Raw genomic sequence first — 19,319 nt, 5'->3', positions numbered from 1 at the left:
TGGAGAGCTGGTCGTTAAACATTTACCAGTGGAATCATTTTAAAATACAGATATACTTTAATATGAACTGCAGTGTATAAAACAGATAGAAAAAGAATGAAGCTAGCAGAATGGGCCCTAAGCCATACTCACTTAGCTTCCTCCCTTGCCACTGTGTGTCCTTGCCCCTTGAAAGTCTCTAAGGCACCTCTGCAGCACCCTGTAACACCATGGGATTTAAAACCTCCGGAAAAATAATCCTTTCAGCTCACGCCAGGACTGTATTCTTTTAACTGGTATTTCCCTTTTCCTAGATTTGGGAATACAGACATAAAACAACAGGGTTTCCCTCAGTTTTATGAGATTGTTTTTCAATAGAATGCCAGAGGGATCAGTTTGAGAACATTGGAAATCTGATTCCTCTAAATACAAGAAAAAATGGTCATAGGAAACAGTGAGTTTCCTCACTTTGTCAATGCTCTTGAAGCAATTGTGAGCTTTCTCTTGTTGAGATGCAGGGCCAGGCCTGGGTGGAGCCAGAAGTTTATGTGGTATAAGGACACCCCAAACCTTTCCATTAGCATATTACCTTTTTTTCTTGGTTAGGCTAGAAACCGGATGCTCCGAGGGAATAAGATTTGGTGGAAGGTTGTGAAGTATTCAGGGGTAGGAGCTATGAAAAGGAAGGTTTATATGATCCACGGACTTTTGGATAGGTTCCTAAAAAAAGTGTGGTGGGGGATTAAAAAGTGTCTGCCTGGGAGGACACTTTGTCCACTTGCTCTTTTGAACTGCAGGGCCTGTTTGATGAAGTGACTGAAAATTGCTACAGGAGGATCACAGAGGCTGTCAGGCAGCGGGAACATAAGTCCAGGCAGCTTGTGTGAAAAGCTTGAGGTAACCCTGACGTTTCCAGGGGCCTCCAGTGTTTCTAAGCTGGAGAATAGGAACATGAATGCCATGATCACTGCAAAACTTATCAAGCAAAATAGACATTTATCACTGCTTGTGGAATTCCCTTTCTTTTCAAAAATAAAAGTGATTTCATGGGCACATATTTTGGTTGAATATTTTCATGGAAATTGTTCATGCGCTCTGAAGTCTGATTTCTTTTAATCTTACCTTTCCCATTTTCTCCAGAATGACAATGGATTCGTTTTCCCTTCAAGGTCTTCTAAATCTATCGCCTCTTTCCTTGACTTTGTCCCCTGATTTCCCTTCTATAAAGTTCTCTTCTTCAGAGGGAGGGGCAGAGTCACGGCTGGCTAGATTGCGGTCCTTATCTCTGCCCACACTCCTTCCTGTTCCCTTCTCTTGCCAAGCTTCCCTCTTCACTCTGCCCTTAGCCCCAGACCTGACTTTGGGCTCAGAGCCTGTTCTGCCATGTGTCCCTCAAGCCAGTCCCATCTTCTGATCAGCACTGCCCCAGATTCGCGTTTTCCTCCGCCTAAACCCATCCCCTTATCTCCCTCCTCTTCAACTTGCTACGTTCTTTGACAACACAGGGGTTAAATCTTTATTTCTTGCCTTCCATTTGCATCTTTTCCTTAAATTATCTAAGGCAAAGACTTTTTAATATTTGTACTGGAGCTGTGTTACGGTAACGATGTTAAGCACACATCAGAAGATAAAGTATAATGCCACTTTAAGTCTCTTTAAGACACTTAAGAGGTTAAGGGGAATTGAACATTTTGGCTTCCCAAATGCAGAGAACAATTAAAAATGTCCCCAAATAATTAGCAAAAATTAATTTAGACTTATGAAAAATAAATATTATTCTCTTCTTAGAAGAAAATCAGAAGAGATCAGAAGCAGGGACCTAACTGATTGTATAGCTTCAGTTCCCGAGGACGACCAAGTCAATCAAAATTATCATGCCATGTCATTTTGCAATGGATATAATTATTTCTAATCAAATAATGGATTTGATTATTTGCAATGGATTTGATTATTTTTAATCAAACAGAGAATCTCCGGGTTCATCAGGTTTAACTTTTCAAATCTGATGATCTGACACCTAGTGTTAATTTTGAGTACTGCTGAATATTTCACATAAAGTATACAGTATATTGAGTCTCCGTTTTTTATTCCTTTTAGTTTCTTTACATAACTTGTGAGATGTATTCAGGTTACCATATAGTCTCAGGATAGATGTAGCTTACTGGTGTTTAGAATACACAATGTGACCTGAAGGCAGGGAGCTGGGTCCTATCGTTGTGGGTCAACTGTTCCTATGACCTTGGGCAAGTTACTTTCCTCTTTCAGTCTGCCTGCCCTCAGTGGTAAGATGAGAATGGCGGAACATATGGAATATATGATTTATCTCTAGGTCTTTTCCAATTCTGGAACCCTGTGCGTTATCTTTTTAAAGCAATAGTTATGTATGCCAGCTCTATTTTGAAGCTTGGAATATGTTCACCCAATAAACCAGAAAATGAAACAGTTGTTACTTGGAGGTGTATGGCTATTCTTTCACTATGTGAAATTCCTTCAAACTTATGTTATAACAAAGAATTGAGATAAGATTTTGTTGATTTATAGTAACGCCATCTAATGGAGCTTTGGTTATCATAAAAATATTCTAGCTCTGTGCCGTCCACTCCTTAACCACTTGCCACATGTGGCTACTGAGCACTTGAAATGTAGCTAGTGAGACTGAAGAACTAAATTTTAATTTTGTCTAATGAAAGATTCATTTAAATGTAAGTAGCCACATGTGTCTAGAGGCTGCAGTCTTAGATAATATAGATTTATAGTGTACGGAAATGTGAGAATTTCTTGATGAATTTGGGAGTATTCACCAATATACTTAATTTACTTTCTTTACTGATTGGCTGTATATTAATCTTGTTTCACATTGACCAGTTCCATTTTTGCCTGAATTCACCACACAAGTGCTTTGGGATTGATTCCATAATTGTGTTTTCTCTCAGGGTTTCAGCTATGTAGGTCTGGTTTAATTGAATTTAAGGAAAGATGCTTTTTCTAGTTCACAAACAAAGATTGAAACATGCAAACCATTAAGAACATGCTGTCATGCTTAGTAAGATCAATTTCAAAGCCTAACCCCTGCAGTTATTTTTCTAAGCTAATTCTCTGCATTTGAGAGTTCAGGTTTAAACAAAAACTGGGAGTGTCATGAGATATAAAAATATGTTATTTTCTATTTGTTATGGTGTCTAAAAAAGATAAAATACTTAGACAAGATCCTTTAATTTTATTTAACTTAAAATTTAGCTTTCTTGTTAATGGGTACCAAAACATAGTTAGATAGGTAGAATAAGTTCTAGTGTTTAATAGCAGAGTGGGGTGACTATAGTTAACAATAATTTATTGTATATTTCAAAATAGCTAGAAGATTTGGAATATCTCAACACAGAGAAATAATAAGTGTGTGAAAGATATCCCCATTACCCTGATTTTATCATTACACATTGTATGCATTTATCAGAAGGAATTAGTCTCTTCAATGAAACCAACATGTATCCCAGAAATACATACAGTCATTATGGATCAATAAAAAATTTAGCTTTCTTAAAATCCAGACTTTTTTTTTCTTTGTTAAAAGGATAATGGTCCCATTCAAGGATTTTGAATAGAAACCTCATCCCAGTTGACTAATTCCAAATTATTTATCATTCACTATGTTTTCTTTTGTGCTCTTGCAGCTAAAACAAATTTCAGTTATTTAACTCTTTCATTAGCATATAATCTGTTGTGATTTCTTCTGTTGGCTTCATTTAAGAGACTAATGCCTTCTGATAAACAACTTCTCTAACACACACACATACACACACACACACACACACACCCCTCTAAGAATTAAGGCTTAAGGTGACTGGGAGCAATTTATTACATTGTCGTTGAAAGCATCTCTCTTAGTAAGATGCATATGCATGGAAGGGAGGTCTGGCCTAAAATAAGTAAAATGACATGTGATTTATAAAGGTTGGGTGTAATATCTATAATTAATTTTATCTTTTTTACACCTAAGCCCACTCTGCCCCCAAACTTCTGCCTTATTATCAAATTACTGTGCAAAAAAAAGAATATCACTCCCATATGTACGTCAAATATTCAGAACTAGTTACTTTGTATGTTTTAAAATGCAAAATCCATATGGTTTTCTACCATCCAATTAAGGGATAACCCTTATGTATCCAGAAGAAAAACAGGTAGAAATGTCGCCTAAGTAGGTGTTTAATAGTATTATACAAAAATAACTAATATGTTAAATAATGGCCACAATACGCTATAAAACCCTGCATTGCCTTCTGAAATGAATATTAAATTTTATTTAAGAGAATTTCAGCATTGTGGGTGTGATTGAGTTAAATCTCTTAAAAACTGCTAAAGTTCTGTAACTGTACATAACAGTATGCTCATATTTTTTTTTTCAGAATATATGATTAGACAGAATATCCTAAGGGAAGTCTCATATACCTACTTTAATTCAACCACATGAAAGACAATATGAGTTGCCTCTTGTGCCTGGTTGTATTAAGGAACCACAATTTGAAAATGGTTTTATTAGCATGAATGCTGTGATTCTGCATTCACTAGAGTGAAAAACATTACTTTGCAGGTGAAAATACAAGTTCTCTAGTAACGAGAAATTCCAGACAGGAATACTGTTGTGCCTGCATATTATAATTATTTATTCCATTAATCTATCCAGATACTTATCTTTCTTCTAAACATTAACGTCATTTGTACTGTCTTTCTTCTACAGAGCCTTCAGTGATTAAATGCACTTATTTCTACCAGCTTAGTTAGTTTTATATCATAAATGTCCAGTAGATGGCAGTGCATGCACTAGAATTCACAGAATATCCTCTCAAAGCCTAACCAGAGCTATTTTTTAAATCTGCATTTTGGAAACATTGATAAGGTCTCACACAACGAGATTAACAGTCAGCATTGAGCTAATGGCTTCTTCATTTTCAGCCTCAGACAACCAATGGAAATGAAACCTATATCTACATGTTTTATTTCATTGTGTTTGAAAAAGATTTTGGCACAATAAAAAAAAAAGGAAATCATTAACTTAAAACATCCTCAAACACTGGAATGATAAATGCAATAAGCCAATTTTCTGTAAGTTTTCTTGATTTGTCAGAGGGGGGCAGACTGGAGAGTGTGATTTGCGGACAGGATGCTGCCCTTTAATGTGAGCAGCAACGTCCTGGACGACGCTTGTCCTCCTAGAAACTGTCTGTGTGTGTTGAAGACATAACTTGTAGATGATAGAGGGAGAATTATTGTTAAACACTGAAAAATGGCTGTCATACAGGCTTCCAGTCTGATTTGTCAATGTGAAAAATTTGGAGGGCAGTGGGGAGGATTTGGGAGGGAGAGAGGGAGAAAGAGAGAATTGATTTTGCTTTCCCCTAATGGAGAGGAAGTTTCCAGGGAAGTTCTGCATTTGTGGTTGTTCTTGTGTGCCTCAAAAAACCTTTAGGCAAGATAAAGAACCCATCTCACTCTACTGGAGAGCAGAGAGGAAGAATCATTGTTTTCAAGAGTCGATGCATTCAGAGCATCCACTGGGCGTTTCGTCAGGCCAGAAATAAGCAAGTGCGGGGCTGCAGGAGGTGGTGAGGCCACGGGGTCAGGGGAAGGTGGAGGAGAGCCTGCTCCTGATGAAATGACTGGGAAGGTACCAGCTGAAGTCCCTGACTCTGTTTGAAACCGAGATGCATACAGCATGGTGTAGAAGAGGATGGAGTACAAACACAGGGAGGGTGAGAGGAGATTAACAAGTGTAAGCCAAATCTTCACACCCATACTCGCTGGACCCTGAATGCTCTTCTCCTCCTCTAGTTTTCACCAGGCCATCATCTTCTCAGTCTTCAGGTCTCAGACTTACAATAAATATTTCTCCAGTTAGTGAACAAATGGATGATAATGCAGAGAAGATTAACATTCCAAGCCCAAGTGTTTGAACGGACAGAAGAGGCAGCAACGATTGCCATGGTGGTGGTAGCAGGAGGGGAGAGCTCCTCCGTGGGGAGGGTGGCTCTGTGTCCCACTGTACAGAGGCAGGGAATTCAGGATGAGAACCCAAGAAGAGCTCAAGACAATCTTACTTCTGGGTGAAGACTCAAAAGAATTGAAATCAGGGTCTTGAAGAGATATCTGTACCCTCGTGTTCATAGCAGTGTTATTCACATTAGCCAGAAGGGGAAAGCCACCCAAATGCCCATGGATAGATGAATGAATAAGCAACATGCAGTATATACATAGAATGGAATGTTAGTCAGTCTTTAAAAGGACATATGTATTAGTCCATTTTCACACTGCTGATAAACGCATACCCAAGACTGGACTGGGCAATTTACAAAAGAAAGAGGTTTGCTGTACCCATCAACCTGTCATCTAAGTTTTAAGGCCTGCATGCATTAGGTATTTGTCCTAATGCTCTCCCTCCCCTTGCCTCCCACACCCCCAACAGGCACCGGTGTGTGATGTTCCCCTCCCTGTGTCCATGTGTTCTCATTATTCAACTCCCACTTACTAGTGAGAACAGGTGTTGTTTGGTTTTTCTGTTCCTGTGTTAGTTTGCTGAGAATGATGGTTTCCAGCTTCATCCATGTCCCTGCAAAGGACATGAACTCATCCTTTTTTATGGCTGCCTAGTATTCCATGGTACATATATGCCGTATTTCCTTTATCCAGTCTATCACGGATGGGCATTTGGGTTGGTTCCAAGTCTTTGCTATTGTAAATAGTGCTGCAATAAACATATGTGTGCATGTATACCTATGTAACAAACCTGTACATTCTGCATATGTATGCCAGAACTTAAAGTAAAATAAAAAAGAAAAGGCAATTAGAACACACACAAAGAAAAAAGGAAAGAAAGAAAGAGGTTTAATAGACTTACAGTTCCACGTGGCTAGGGAGGCCTCATAATCATGGTGGAAGGTGAAAGGTCCTTCTTACATGGATGCAGCAAGAGCGAGCTTGTGCAGGAGAACTCTCCCTTATAGAACCATCAGATCTCATGAGACCTATTCACTATCATGAGAATAGCACAGGAAAGACATGCCCCTATGATTCAATTACCTCCCACTGGGACCCTCCCATGACACGTGGAAATTGTGGGAGTTACAATTCAAGATGAGATTTGAGTGGGGACAGATCCAAACCACATCAACATATATTCTGATACATGCTACAACACGAATGAACCTTGAGGACATTGTGCTAAGTGAAATAAGCCAGTCACAAAAAGACAAATACTGCATGATTGCACTTGTATGAGGTATCCGGAGTAGATAAGCTTATAGAAACAGAAATTAGAATTCTGGCTGCTAGGGACTTGGAAGAGAGAAATGGGGAGTTGTTTAATGGGTAGAGTTTCAGTTTTTAAAGATAAAAAGGTTCTGGAAATTGCTTAACAATGTGAATATACTAACTGTTCACTTAATATGTTTGAGAAGGTAAATATGTTATGTATATATTTGCCACAATTGAAAAAATGTTAAATAGAAAGGAAAAAAGAGGTCAAGAGTACATCATGCAGGGCAGAGTGCTTTAGCCAGCATCTCTTTGAGGCTGAGGTTTCTTCCTATATAGTTCAGCTTTGTTGAACTCTTAGGGGTTTATGCATTTTTAGCTCAACACTCATGCCACCTATGCTAATTGGGCCTTGACCTTATAATACCGCCATCTTGCCAGTTTTGTTAACAGAGATGCTGTGTCTCTTAAAAGGCACTGGCCCGTTGCCTGTAGGGCTGGGGTCCTGCCTTGCTCTTGCCGTTCCTTTTCTTCTTTCACTTTATCCTTGTGTAGGGGTGGAGTCTAACCTCGAGACCCTGACTTCCTGCTCAGTGACTTTCCTAAAGATAACCCCTGCCTGCATTGATTTCTTGGACTATCTGTTCCAGTTAGAGTGACCAACTGCCCTGGATTACTGGGGCTGTCCTGGTTTTAGCTCTCCAAGTCCTGTATCCTGGGAAATACCTCAGTCCTGGGGCAGTTTAGGACAGTGGGTCACCCTCTCTGTTACCACCCTCTGTCAGTGTTTCCTCGGTGTTTGACCCTTCAACTCCTGTCCAGGGGCCCTCAGTGGCAAGGGTGATCCTGGCCAGGGTGCCCACTACACAGCCTTGAGTACTAGGCTGTCCCCAGAGCATACCTAGAGCAACTGATACAGGAGGACAGGGAGGATGAGGAAAAGCTAAGGATTTGGAAAGCACTGAAATGCAAAATTGGGAAGTCAAGAAGAGGAAATTGGGTTCTAAGAACTAACATTTAATAACTGTGCTGATATTTTTATGTGAATGAACTAATTTAATCCTTGCAATATTATAAATTAGAGGCTATAATTATCACCATTTACAGGTGAGAAAACAGAGAGAGAGAGAATAGGTAATTGTTTATACTGGACTTCGAACTCAGACCATCTGATATTAACCCAGTGGCCCTGGGAGCTTGAGAACAGACTAATACCTGGTCCCACGCCTAGAAAACCTAATGTTTTTAGGTTCTTAGGATATGGCCTAATGTTAATGTTCTTAGGATATGGCCTGGGTATTGGGATTTTTATAAAATCCCCAGGTGATTTTACTGTGTACCTAGGGTTTTGGAACCACCACAGTTTACAAACCTGGCTTTCTAATAGCTCCTCAATTCTACCTTCCATGAAGGTGAAGGTTCAGAAAACAGGCAGAGCTAGGGAAGTCAGGAACTAAAGGTAGGGCTGGAAGCAATGAGAAAGGGTTCTCAGGTGGTTGCCGTGAATACAGTTGCATGCTGTTGTTTCCTTCTTTTGACTACTGACCATGGGTAAATCAGACACGTTTAGATATACCTGGTCAGGACAAATGCCACTGGACAGTCTGTTACTTCTTGACGTCTTTTCCAGTTGTCATGTCCTACGTGCATATGAGGCCGGTTGTGCCTGACTTTGTACCGCCCTTTGCATGTGGGTTAGATCAACATCAAGCCCTGGCCCCTTCCAGAATTCCTGTCTTATAAAAGTTACCCTGCCTTAAGAAAAAGACCTTTCTCATCCAACTCCATGCCTTTGCTCTGTGAAAAGAGCCAGAACCAGGACCTAGATTTTGAGGTTTTACTTGAGATTGGAAGAGTTTACCATGTCCTTGGGAAAAAATGTATTAGTTATACATGCCTACATGAGTTACTTATAAGCCTGTGTACCATTCTTAAGTAGGTAATTCCTTTTGTTATTTCTCCAAAGAAACTCTACAAGGTACTAAGCAAGTAGAAACATCTACACTTTGGGTGGTTAACTCAACATTGACATTAATTTTTGAGACATTGACATTAACATTGATTTTTAGGCAAAATAATGGAATCTACCAGGCCCCCAGTGCCACAAACTCTTCTCACAACTCTGATTTGAGTACTTCCTGCAAACCAAATATTGTATAGTAGTCCTGGAACATGGCCTATCTATAATCAAGAAAACCAGGTGTTACAAAGGTCTAACTTCAGATAATCGACTAAGACTCCAATTCCTGTCGGTGGATGCAGGAGTTTCAAGAAACTTCATTCTTTTGGAGTCAAACTTAAAAGAAGTTTGAAGATGTAATCAATTTAAGATTTCTAGTCACTTTGTTTCCTAAAAAGTTAGAGTTTTTTTTTTAAATAATCCTTGTGGTACTGATATAAATACAGGGATAGATTAATTTTTTCTTTCTTGGTCTTTGTTGGCCAGGAGAGGGTTTTTGAGACAGCTTGCTGGGATGGGGGTGGAGGTGGCTCTGGTCATAGGACAGGGTGAAGCCCTGGGTGGTAGTTGTGAGCCCAGTGTCAGCAACGCTGGTACTGGCCAGTAGTGAGTCAAATGTTAGCAAGTCACGGTCACAGGGTAAATTCAGCCCACTGCCTATTTTTCCCCCAATAAAACAGTTTTATTGGAACATGGCCATGCCCATTCATTCACCTATTATCTCTGGTTGCTTTAGTGCCAAAATGGCAACGTTCACTCATTGTGACAAAGACCATATGACCTGCAAAGCCTAAAAAATATCTGCTATCTGGTCTAGAAAAAGTTTGTTAAACTCTGTAGTAAGCTATTCACAGAATTAGAAGAGAATTGGTTGAAAAATATTCAGCATGTCTCTAACAACTTTTGGGAGTCAAGACCTAACTCAAAGAGGCCACCTGTTGGCTTGAATGTGGCACCCCTGCAATTTGGAGTCAGTTCCTCAAAGGCAAACAGCAGTGAGACACATGCTGGTCTCCAGTTAGCACTTACAGTTTCAGTTTCAAACACTCATTGTAAAAATAGGCTTATGTTTTTCAGAACTCAATGGAAATTATGAACTAGTATTTGGTACAATTTAGAATTTTGTGCTAGCAAAAAATTGCTTATTGGAGACCTCCTAGAAAATATTGGAGACTTCCTAGAAAATGTTTCCAGGACGGTTGTCTTTTTATTCAACCTACAGGAATGCTTGACTCTTTCTTTTTGGTTTTTTGTTTTGTTTTGTTTTGTTTTGTTTTTGGAACTCTGTTATCCCCTTGGGTCTCATTGTTCTCAGATTTTTTTAAAACTAGTGAGTCAGACCCCTGCTACAATGAGAAAAACGTTCAGTCTCACAGTCCCTTGCTATTATGAGAGATGGCGCTGAGGCGCAAAGATGTCACTGGATGAACTAAATATAGTCCCAGCAATGCACTGGTTCTCAGGCCTATCCACTCTCTGTAGAGAAGGGCTGCCACATGTCATGAGCCTCCTCCTCTTTCTTTGCCCTGTGTTTTTTACATTGCTCTGAGGAATCTTTCCCCTCAGGGTAGGGCTGATGAAAGAAACATTCCTAAATTCCCTGGAGACATGCTAGATTCGGGAGCTGCATGAACCCTTTTCTGGAGGAAACTCACTGATTGTGGTGACCAAGCAGCATTGGGAGCCTCAAGAAGCCTGGTTAGAGCTTGTTTTTTTTCCTGTCTTTAACGAATTTGCTATGCATTTGGGTGGCAGCACTTAGTGCTGTGACACCACAGGGCGGAACTTTTCAACTTGCTTCTTGGTACCAATGAGTTGGGCAATGTAGTTTACAGGTTAAATGATGGGAATGGGCAGTTCTAATGACATTAAAAATATTGAAGGGATAAAATCACTTGGGAGAGGGATGAAACAATACTATATTTAAACAAAAAAGGATTGTCCAGCTGATTGAAAATTTCCTGACTTGTGTGTGGCTGTTGTGCTTAGTCTTCTCAGTGGTTTCCATGAGAAGGTAGTATCCTGAGTTGATGACCCTTCTCCTTACTGACCCCCCTCCTTCCTAGGAATGGAGCTGAGACCCCATCCTGGAGGAAGACAGCTGCCCCAGCAGAGGGAGGGTGAAAATCATGGCTTTTCCTCTGACTCACTGTGCGACCATGGAAAATTCCTGATTACAAAACATGGAAGAGTCAAAGTTTTTCCCTTGAGAAACATCTCCTATGTCTCCCACCCTTCTACTCGCCCACGTATCTCAAGCTGTCTCCTTGGGCAGTATGGAGAGCTGGGACCTCTACAACTGTGAGAGAGAGGGGAGCAAGCTACAGACAAGCTGGGGTCACTCACTTGGCTTGGAGCCTAGCCTTGGTCATGGGTGACTGTGTTGGATAATATAAGTCCAGCTGCTGTAACAGATAAACCCCCAAATAGTAGTGACTCACACAATGGAAATTTCTTATGCATGCAAAAGCCCATTAGTGCTGGAGGGTGGGGTAGGCTGTGGGGGATGGTACTTTCCTCTGTGTAGTCTTTTATTTTTTTTTTTCAGACAAGGTCTCGCTCTGTCCCCCAGGTTGGAGTGTAGTGGCATGATCTCGGCTCACAACAGCCTCTGCTTCCTGGGTTCAAGCGATCCTCATTCCTCAGTCTACTGAGTAGCTGGGATTATAGGCATGAGCCACCACGCTTGGCCTCTGTGTAGTCTTTTGAGGACCCAAGTTGAGAGATGTTGTGTCCTCTCAACATGGGGTTTTCATGAATGCCTTTGGTCTAGATATCCAGCCGACAAATAGACAAAGAGTGTAGAATCACACATGAGGTTTTCATGGTCCAAGTCCAGAAATAGAGCACACAATTTCTGCTCAGATTCTAGTGCCAGATCTTAGGCACATGGTCACTGCAAGAAAGGCAGTGTCATCTAGCTGTGTGCCCAGGAGGAAAGGTAAAAGATTTTCATGCATGAACTGGCCAGTCTCTGCCTCATTGGCCAAAGTCCACTTCTCAGCTTGGCTGGTATTAATGTCAAGACCCTGGCAGATCAAGCACAGGTGCTGGTCTTCCAGAAATTGGGAGTCTTGAAGTCAGATGATGAGCTGTACCTGCTTCTAGGAGAGTCTCTTTAGTTTGAAGAGGCCAGTGGCAGAGACATGGAGAATAGGGTTCCGTCTTCTGGGCATTACTTGGAAGAACCAGGCAGTGTTGCAGGATAGGAAGGTCACAGCCAAATGTTCTGGGTTAAAACAGGTTTCGATCTTGGGAGAAGCCAGAGAGATCTCAGCAACTCCAAGGCAGAAACTCCGTCATGATTCCTTGGCTAATACAATTAACTGAGAGAGAAGCTGTAGGCTGGGCTCTAGATAAGTGCTCAGGGACAAATATTCTGGATGTGATGTGTACAATCAAATTCTAGGCCATACCACCTGATGGAGGGGAATCTCTATGCTCTCCCAGACTTGGTGGAACTAACCTGGAGCTGAGTCTTCACTTTCTTCAACTGTTTGGGGTTGAGGAATGCAGAGTTACACACACCTGTTTTCTCTTTCCTTGAATCTAGTAGACATAGTGGTCGAGTCCCTAAGCCAGAAGCCAGAGAGATCTCAGGAACTTTGTGGCCTATTCCACCACAGATCTAAACCTGTCTTGGTAATTCCATCACATTTGCTTGGTGAGGTAACTTGGCAACCTGTGAGCCATGAGCCCCAGGTGAATCTGTAATTCTATGGTTAAGGGAGTGTGGCTCTACCAGTCCCCTGGTAGGTCCCTGGAATTGCTCTGCATCTATAAGTAACATCTCCCTTAAGTGGGGCATTTCCCAGCACAGGATGTGAAGATGCATTAGATTTGAGCATCTCAGCTCAGTGAATCCAAGTAACCATAGCTCTTTAGCAGATTTTCTTCCCTGTCATAGTGTCAGGGGCCCACGGAGCAGGACTGATAGAACTCAGTTTCCCTTCCCAGGGCGAAGAGAGTGAGAAGAAGGGTCTAAAGCTGTGGGAATGGCAGTCAGCTGTCCCTTTCCCTTCAGCTTCAGGAAAAGTGAGGCCAGAGGACGGAAAGTTCAGAAGCTGTGCAGGTGCTCATGGCCCTGCAGAATTTCAGGCTCACTGCTAAATCTGGGAGGGACAAGAAGCAGGCAAAGTTGGATTATGTGGCTAACAGCTTAGAGCCTGGGAAACTAGCACGAGGGGCTTCTAATCTGCTAAAAATTAGAATTTTCCTTTTAGATCTGTGCAGACTTTTTTCTTGTTACAAAGTGGTGGACATTTTGGAACCACCAAGAAAATTTTATCTGCTCTTCACTTGCTACCAAAACTAGTACTAAAACAATACCAATATTACTTATGCTACTTTCCACCCTCAGATACATCTGGGTCTTTAGTCCAGGAAAGCATCCCCTCCAAGGTGAGTGTGAGTGGACAAGGGTGTAGAGGATGCAACAGACTTTTGGAGGAGTCTCTGTAGGATCAGGCCACCTGAGCAGATGCCCTGAGTGCTCTGTTTATTACCTTTGTTCTTTTCAGTATCTGCATGGTGGGGCCCATAGTCTTTTTTCTTTCCACAGAACAGCAAAAATTTCTCTGCCTTGCTCTGCCCAGGAGCAGGTAGGCCAGAAGTGCCAGAGAATTAACACTCACCATCTTCACCCCCTGCCCTGGCAGCAGCCTTTGACCAACTTGCCACTTGGAAATAAATACTTGTTCTCTTGCCCCTTGGGTGGGATCATTCTGCAGTAGGTGCTGTTTCCCCAGGGTTTCCCACCAACATAACCTGACCATGGTAGCAGATTTAATAGTTACCTTATAGCTCCCTTCCCTTCGCTGCATTGCTTTCCTCGTTCCCAGCTGATGATACTCCATTTTCTTCTCAAATTACTTGTGTGCAAATCCTTGCCTTAGGGTCTGCTTCTGTGACAAGCCTAACTAGCATGTCACTTTACCAGAAAATAGCCTGGGCTGCATGAGGGAGTCATTCTGATACTTTAAAAATATTGTTTCCCCAGGCAGATGTTTTGGGATCATGATAACATTTACTCTCAACCTTCCTCCCAAGCTAATCTTGATAGACACATGGAAATTTTCAGAAAACCAAATACCTCATGTTCTCTCTTATATGTAGGAGCTAAATGATGAAAACACATGGACACATAAAGGGGAACAACACACACTGGGGCCTTTTGGAGGGTAGGGGGTGGGAGGAGGGAGAGGATCAGGAAAAATAACTAATGGGTACTAGGCTTAATACCTGGGTGATGAAATAACCTATAAAACAAACCCCCATGACACAAGTTTACCAATATAACAAACCTGCAGTTGTAACTGTGAACTTAAAATAAAAGTTAAAAAAAAAAAAAAGAAATTTTGCATTAGAACTTTCTTTTACTTTATTTGAGACCCAAAGAAAATTCATCTCCAAATAAATTGTGGTAGTGGTTTATACATTTTTTAGATATTACTTTTTACTAAGAAATATGCTTTACATTACAACTCAGTATACATACTCTCATAAATGTGAAATGTCTTATTAAACTCATCTGATTACCCTTGCCTTCTGTGATCTATATGTTTATTTCTCCTCTCCTCTCTTTTCTTCTCTTGCATTCTATTCAGTTATATTTTTGTTAATAAATGAAAGCCAATTTCACAATTCTAGAATAGGTGCTATGGTCAAAATGTTTGTCTCCCCCTCAGATTCGTATGTTGAACTCCTAACCCCCAACGTGATGATATTAGGAGGTGGGGACTTTGGGAGATTAGTCATGAGGACAGAGGCTTCCTGAATGGGATTAGTGTCCTTACAAAAATGGCCTGAGAGAACTCTCTTGTACCCCTTCCTACCACGTGAGGACACAGCACAAAGACCACCTTCTATGAAGAGGCCCATCGCCAGACACCGAATCTGCTGGTGCCTTGATTTTGGACTTCCCAGCCTCCAGAGCTGTGAGAAATGAAGGTCTGCTGTTTATAAGCCAACCAGTTTGTGATATTTTTGTTATAGTACTTCAAACAGGCTAAGACACTAGGTCAGCACTCACAGTTTGAGCAACACCAGATGAAGGAGACACATAGTTTACAACAGGCGCTCAAAACAGGATGCTTAAGGAAAGGATGTTCAAAGAGGAGATTTGCAAAACTATTATTTGTTGTGTTTCACGGCTATCTACACATAGGGCTGACAGCTATGCAGTGACCTTTGTTGTTAGAAATACAATTTATTACCATCCTCTGCTTCTAAAAGACAGAAAAAAATCAATACATTGCGGGTACTAGGATGTTTAAGCCCCATGTGTGGATTTCTCCAGATGTCCCCATTCCATGGAGTAGAAACGCTGTGGGGTCAAATGGAGTAATGAGGTAACTAGAAGATGGGAGGATCTCGAAGGTTTGAAACAGCACTCCTGGATTTGCACTTGCTGTTAAGAATGGCTCATGTGTGTTTTGGCAGGCTGGTAAGACCAGGAGCAGGCTATGCGTAAGCAGTGTGTGCATTACAATTTCATCCATGTGGTTATCTGTAGCTGGCTCTGTGGGTTCACCAGAGGCTTACTTGTTTGGCAGACTTAGAGGAAAGACAGTGAAGGAATACACTGGACTCTAAGGTTAAGCCCTGTATCTGACAAAATGCAAGAATTCAAACCTCTCAGCGCTTTAGAGGGAGAACTCTTCTGAAGAGAAAACAGTACTATTACATTTTCAAGTAAATTATTTCATGTCCTTTAACACTAATAGATAAGTGTGTGTTTGTGTTTTAGAGGACAGCTTAGTGGTGGATAACTTTCGAAATAGTAAGCTAGGGAATTCACACTCAGGGATCCTCAGCTAGCGTTTGAACAACCCTAATCAGCCACCCTATTATAGCTTTATCTCCAACAAACACAAAAAAAGCCTGTTAGTTAGCATAGGGGATGCTAAAATAAGTTTTCATGGGTGAAATGAGTGGTGATTAAGATATGTGAATACGCTGGAAATATTATGTAGGCAATTCCTTCCTTCTGTAAACAACAGGGAGTAAGAATCTGGAGAGAGCTCCACAGCCTACCCTCTTCACAGGGCCGTTCTCGGACCAGGGCTTCATTCAATGGCTCAACAGAGAATCCTGTGGCTCAACTTCTGATCAGAAGTTTAGCTGAACCTTTCACCAGAATACTGATGCATCTACCTTGAGTGGCTGTTTCGTGCATGCTGTTGCCTGGGATTTCACTGCGCTTATTATGTCAGCTTAGCTAGTTGATTTGAGCATTCGAACATGTGGCATCTTTGGTCAAATGTGCTTTCAATATAACTCATCACCCCGTAATGAGATTGTCGGGAAGGAGGATTATAGTTCTCACCTGTTCCTAGCTGCTGGTGGTGATCAATATCTGCCAGAGTAACCTAAAACTCGTGAACAGCCAAATTTGCTTAAGTCAGGTCCATTCACTTGATCTGAGATAATTGCTTGAGGGTTAGTTAAGGAGAAACACTAGTTTTTGAATGCAGCCCAGTGAGTGTAAATGGACTTGTCTCCTACTCAGCCCTCACAGTTCTATGGCGGTGGGGGGCAGTGACAAAGGGTGAATCACAAAGTCACACAGACGTCCCTATGGTCTGTGTAAAAAATGTGGTGTGGAAGGCAGCCCTGCACAGTTATTAAGTGGGCAGGATGATTTTTCTTTCAAACACAGGATGTGAGTAATATTACATTTCTTTCCTTTCTCTAAATAAATTTAATATGCTCCAAGCCTCCAATCGGCCTCACTGGTGCAAAGGTCAAGCTTTGTCTGGATGGTTCCCCTCTCGGTGCCATGTGAAAGGCCTGTTATTTGGTCCCCAAAGATTATAGCTGACATGCTCAGTGTTCAAAGCTGTACTATTCTTTAAGGATGGAGGCTCTGCTGGAGCTGCCTTTGTGAGGCACTACGGTCATTGCCAAGTCTAGGAGCCCAGTGCTCACAGTCTAACCTCTTTAGGAACACTAGGTGGCTGTATCTTGCTGAGATCCTATCACATCTTGGGGTGTTGCAAGGGATCAGGGCACAGGCTCCTAGTGCTGTGGAGCCCCCCCACTTTTGGTGTCTTACCGATCTTGGATGCTTTCCAAATTACTTTGTGGTCTTGCTTTTTCCATTCCTTCTATTTCTGAAAGAATCCTGTATAATCACTTTTCAGGAAATGATTTAGAAACACAATGTGAACTCTTCTCTTTGGAGTGGTGGCTGGAAAAATAACATGCCAACACTAGCTATAAACACAGTCCTTACAATGTAACCTACTTATGCTGACGGTCACATTCAATGAGATAGGTGAGAGGAATCGTTGTAGAATTGTCATCTGAAACTGCCCAGCAAGAGATGTGACCTTCTGAGATATGAAGTGGCAGAGAAAAAAAATGGAAATCTTCTTAGAGTGGAAGAAACTAATTTGCCTTTCTTTGGGCACATGTATGTCTTTAACTGTGCAAGGAAACATATATTCAATGATTTGTTAATAACACGAGCACCATTACTATAATAGTTATTTAAAATAATTTGAAGTGAGTAACATATTTTAATAATAATCTGTATTTGCTTAGCATTACATGTTTTCATGCAAGTTATCTCATTTGCTTTTGACAACATTCTGGTAAGGAGGCGTGGCACATAGGATTTCCCCATTTTGCTACTAAGAAAAGTCAAGCACTTTGCATGTTAATTGAGCCTCAAAGTCAATCAGTTATTAGACAGTTGAGTGGAACTAATACCCACGTCCATTGCTTTTCCACTTGACTACTCTGCCCTTAGTAGTAAGATGTGGAGTGAGAATATGGCTTATGGATGACTTAATCTTAAGTGGTTACTTTGAAGTACATCTTTCAAATTAGACATAAAAGACTTTCCTCACAATATCCAGTGAATGACCAAATCACTTTTCCTGTAGACTACATATTTAACTTCAACTTGGCCAAATACATATCGCATGCTTGCAGCACTCTGCGGCTGAGAGCAGTTTGATGGGAAGTAGGTTTGTGGAGGGATTAGGTATCTGTAGTCATTCATTCATTTATTCATTCATAAACATTCAAATAGCAACTACTGAATGCCAAGCATCAGCCTAGATTCCAGTGCTACTCTTTTTTTTTTTTTTTTTTTTTTGGCAATAGGATCTCGCTCCGTGTCCCACACTGGGGTGTGGTGGGGTGATCATGGCTCATCGTAGCCTCGACCTCCCAGACTCAGGTGATCCTCCACAGGCCTGTGCCAGCACACCTGGATAATTTACTTTTATTTATTTATTTTTTTTTGTAGAAACTGGGTCTTTCTACATTGCCCAGGCTGGTTTTGAAATCTTGGGCTCAAGGGATCCTCCTGTCTTGGCCTCCCAAAATGTTGAGATTATGGGCATGAGTCACCACGCTTGGCCTCCAGTGCTACTCTGTCTGACACAGTAGCCATGAGCTACAAGGGGTGATTTAAATCGAAATTAATTGAAATTAAATCACAAATGCAGTTTTTCACTCTCACTAGCCATATTTCAAGCACTCAATTGCCACAGGTGGCCAATGGCCCTTACTGAATAGTGTATACATAGATTCTTAAAGGAAGAACATTTCTTTAAGAACTTTCCTTTTCGTTGAACAGAAATAAAGCATTTCCCTTAATGCAGAAAGTTCTGTTGGATAGCAGAGCTGCAGAGTTATAAAGATACAAAGGGACTAGATTTGGTCCCTCCATTTTGAGAACTTACAATTATTGCATGCCTATCGCAGAACTTGGAGTACATCATGGAAATTCTATAACAGGGTATCAGTTTTAGTTTAGCAGATTTTTCTTATGCCAGTCACTATGCTAAATCCTACGGATACAATGAAAGCTAAAAATTGGTCTCTGAACCCCAGTAGTTTACATACAGTTCAATGGAGACAAGAAAAAAGTGCCTCAAGGCCTTAAGGACCAGAGTAATTCTGCCTAGGAAGGTTACAAGAGGAAAACACAGTTATACATATTTCTTCTGTCTTCTCTACCAATGTACATGCTTTGTGTTTTTTTTTGAACAACACAGAAAATACTTTAACAACTGTATCATGTAATAAGTAATTATTATAATTTTGCATTGACATTCTCAAAGCACTGGGGTCCCTTTGCTCTATTTTATAAATGAGCCTGGACCATAGGGTGAGAACCATG

Source organism: Macaca mulatta, chromosome 3, assembly GCF_049350105.2.
Source record: "Macaca mulatta isolate MMU2019108-1 chromosome 3, T2T-MMU8v2.0, whole genome shotgun sequence".
Classification (NCBI taxonomy): domain Eukaryota; kingdom Metazoa; phylum Chordata; class Mammalia; order Primates; family Cercopithecidae; genus Macaca; species Macaca mulatta.
The sequence above is the reverse complement of the archived record's forward strand: the minus strand, read 5'-3'. Positions refer to the sequence as shown.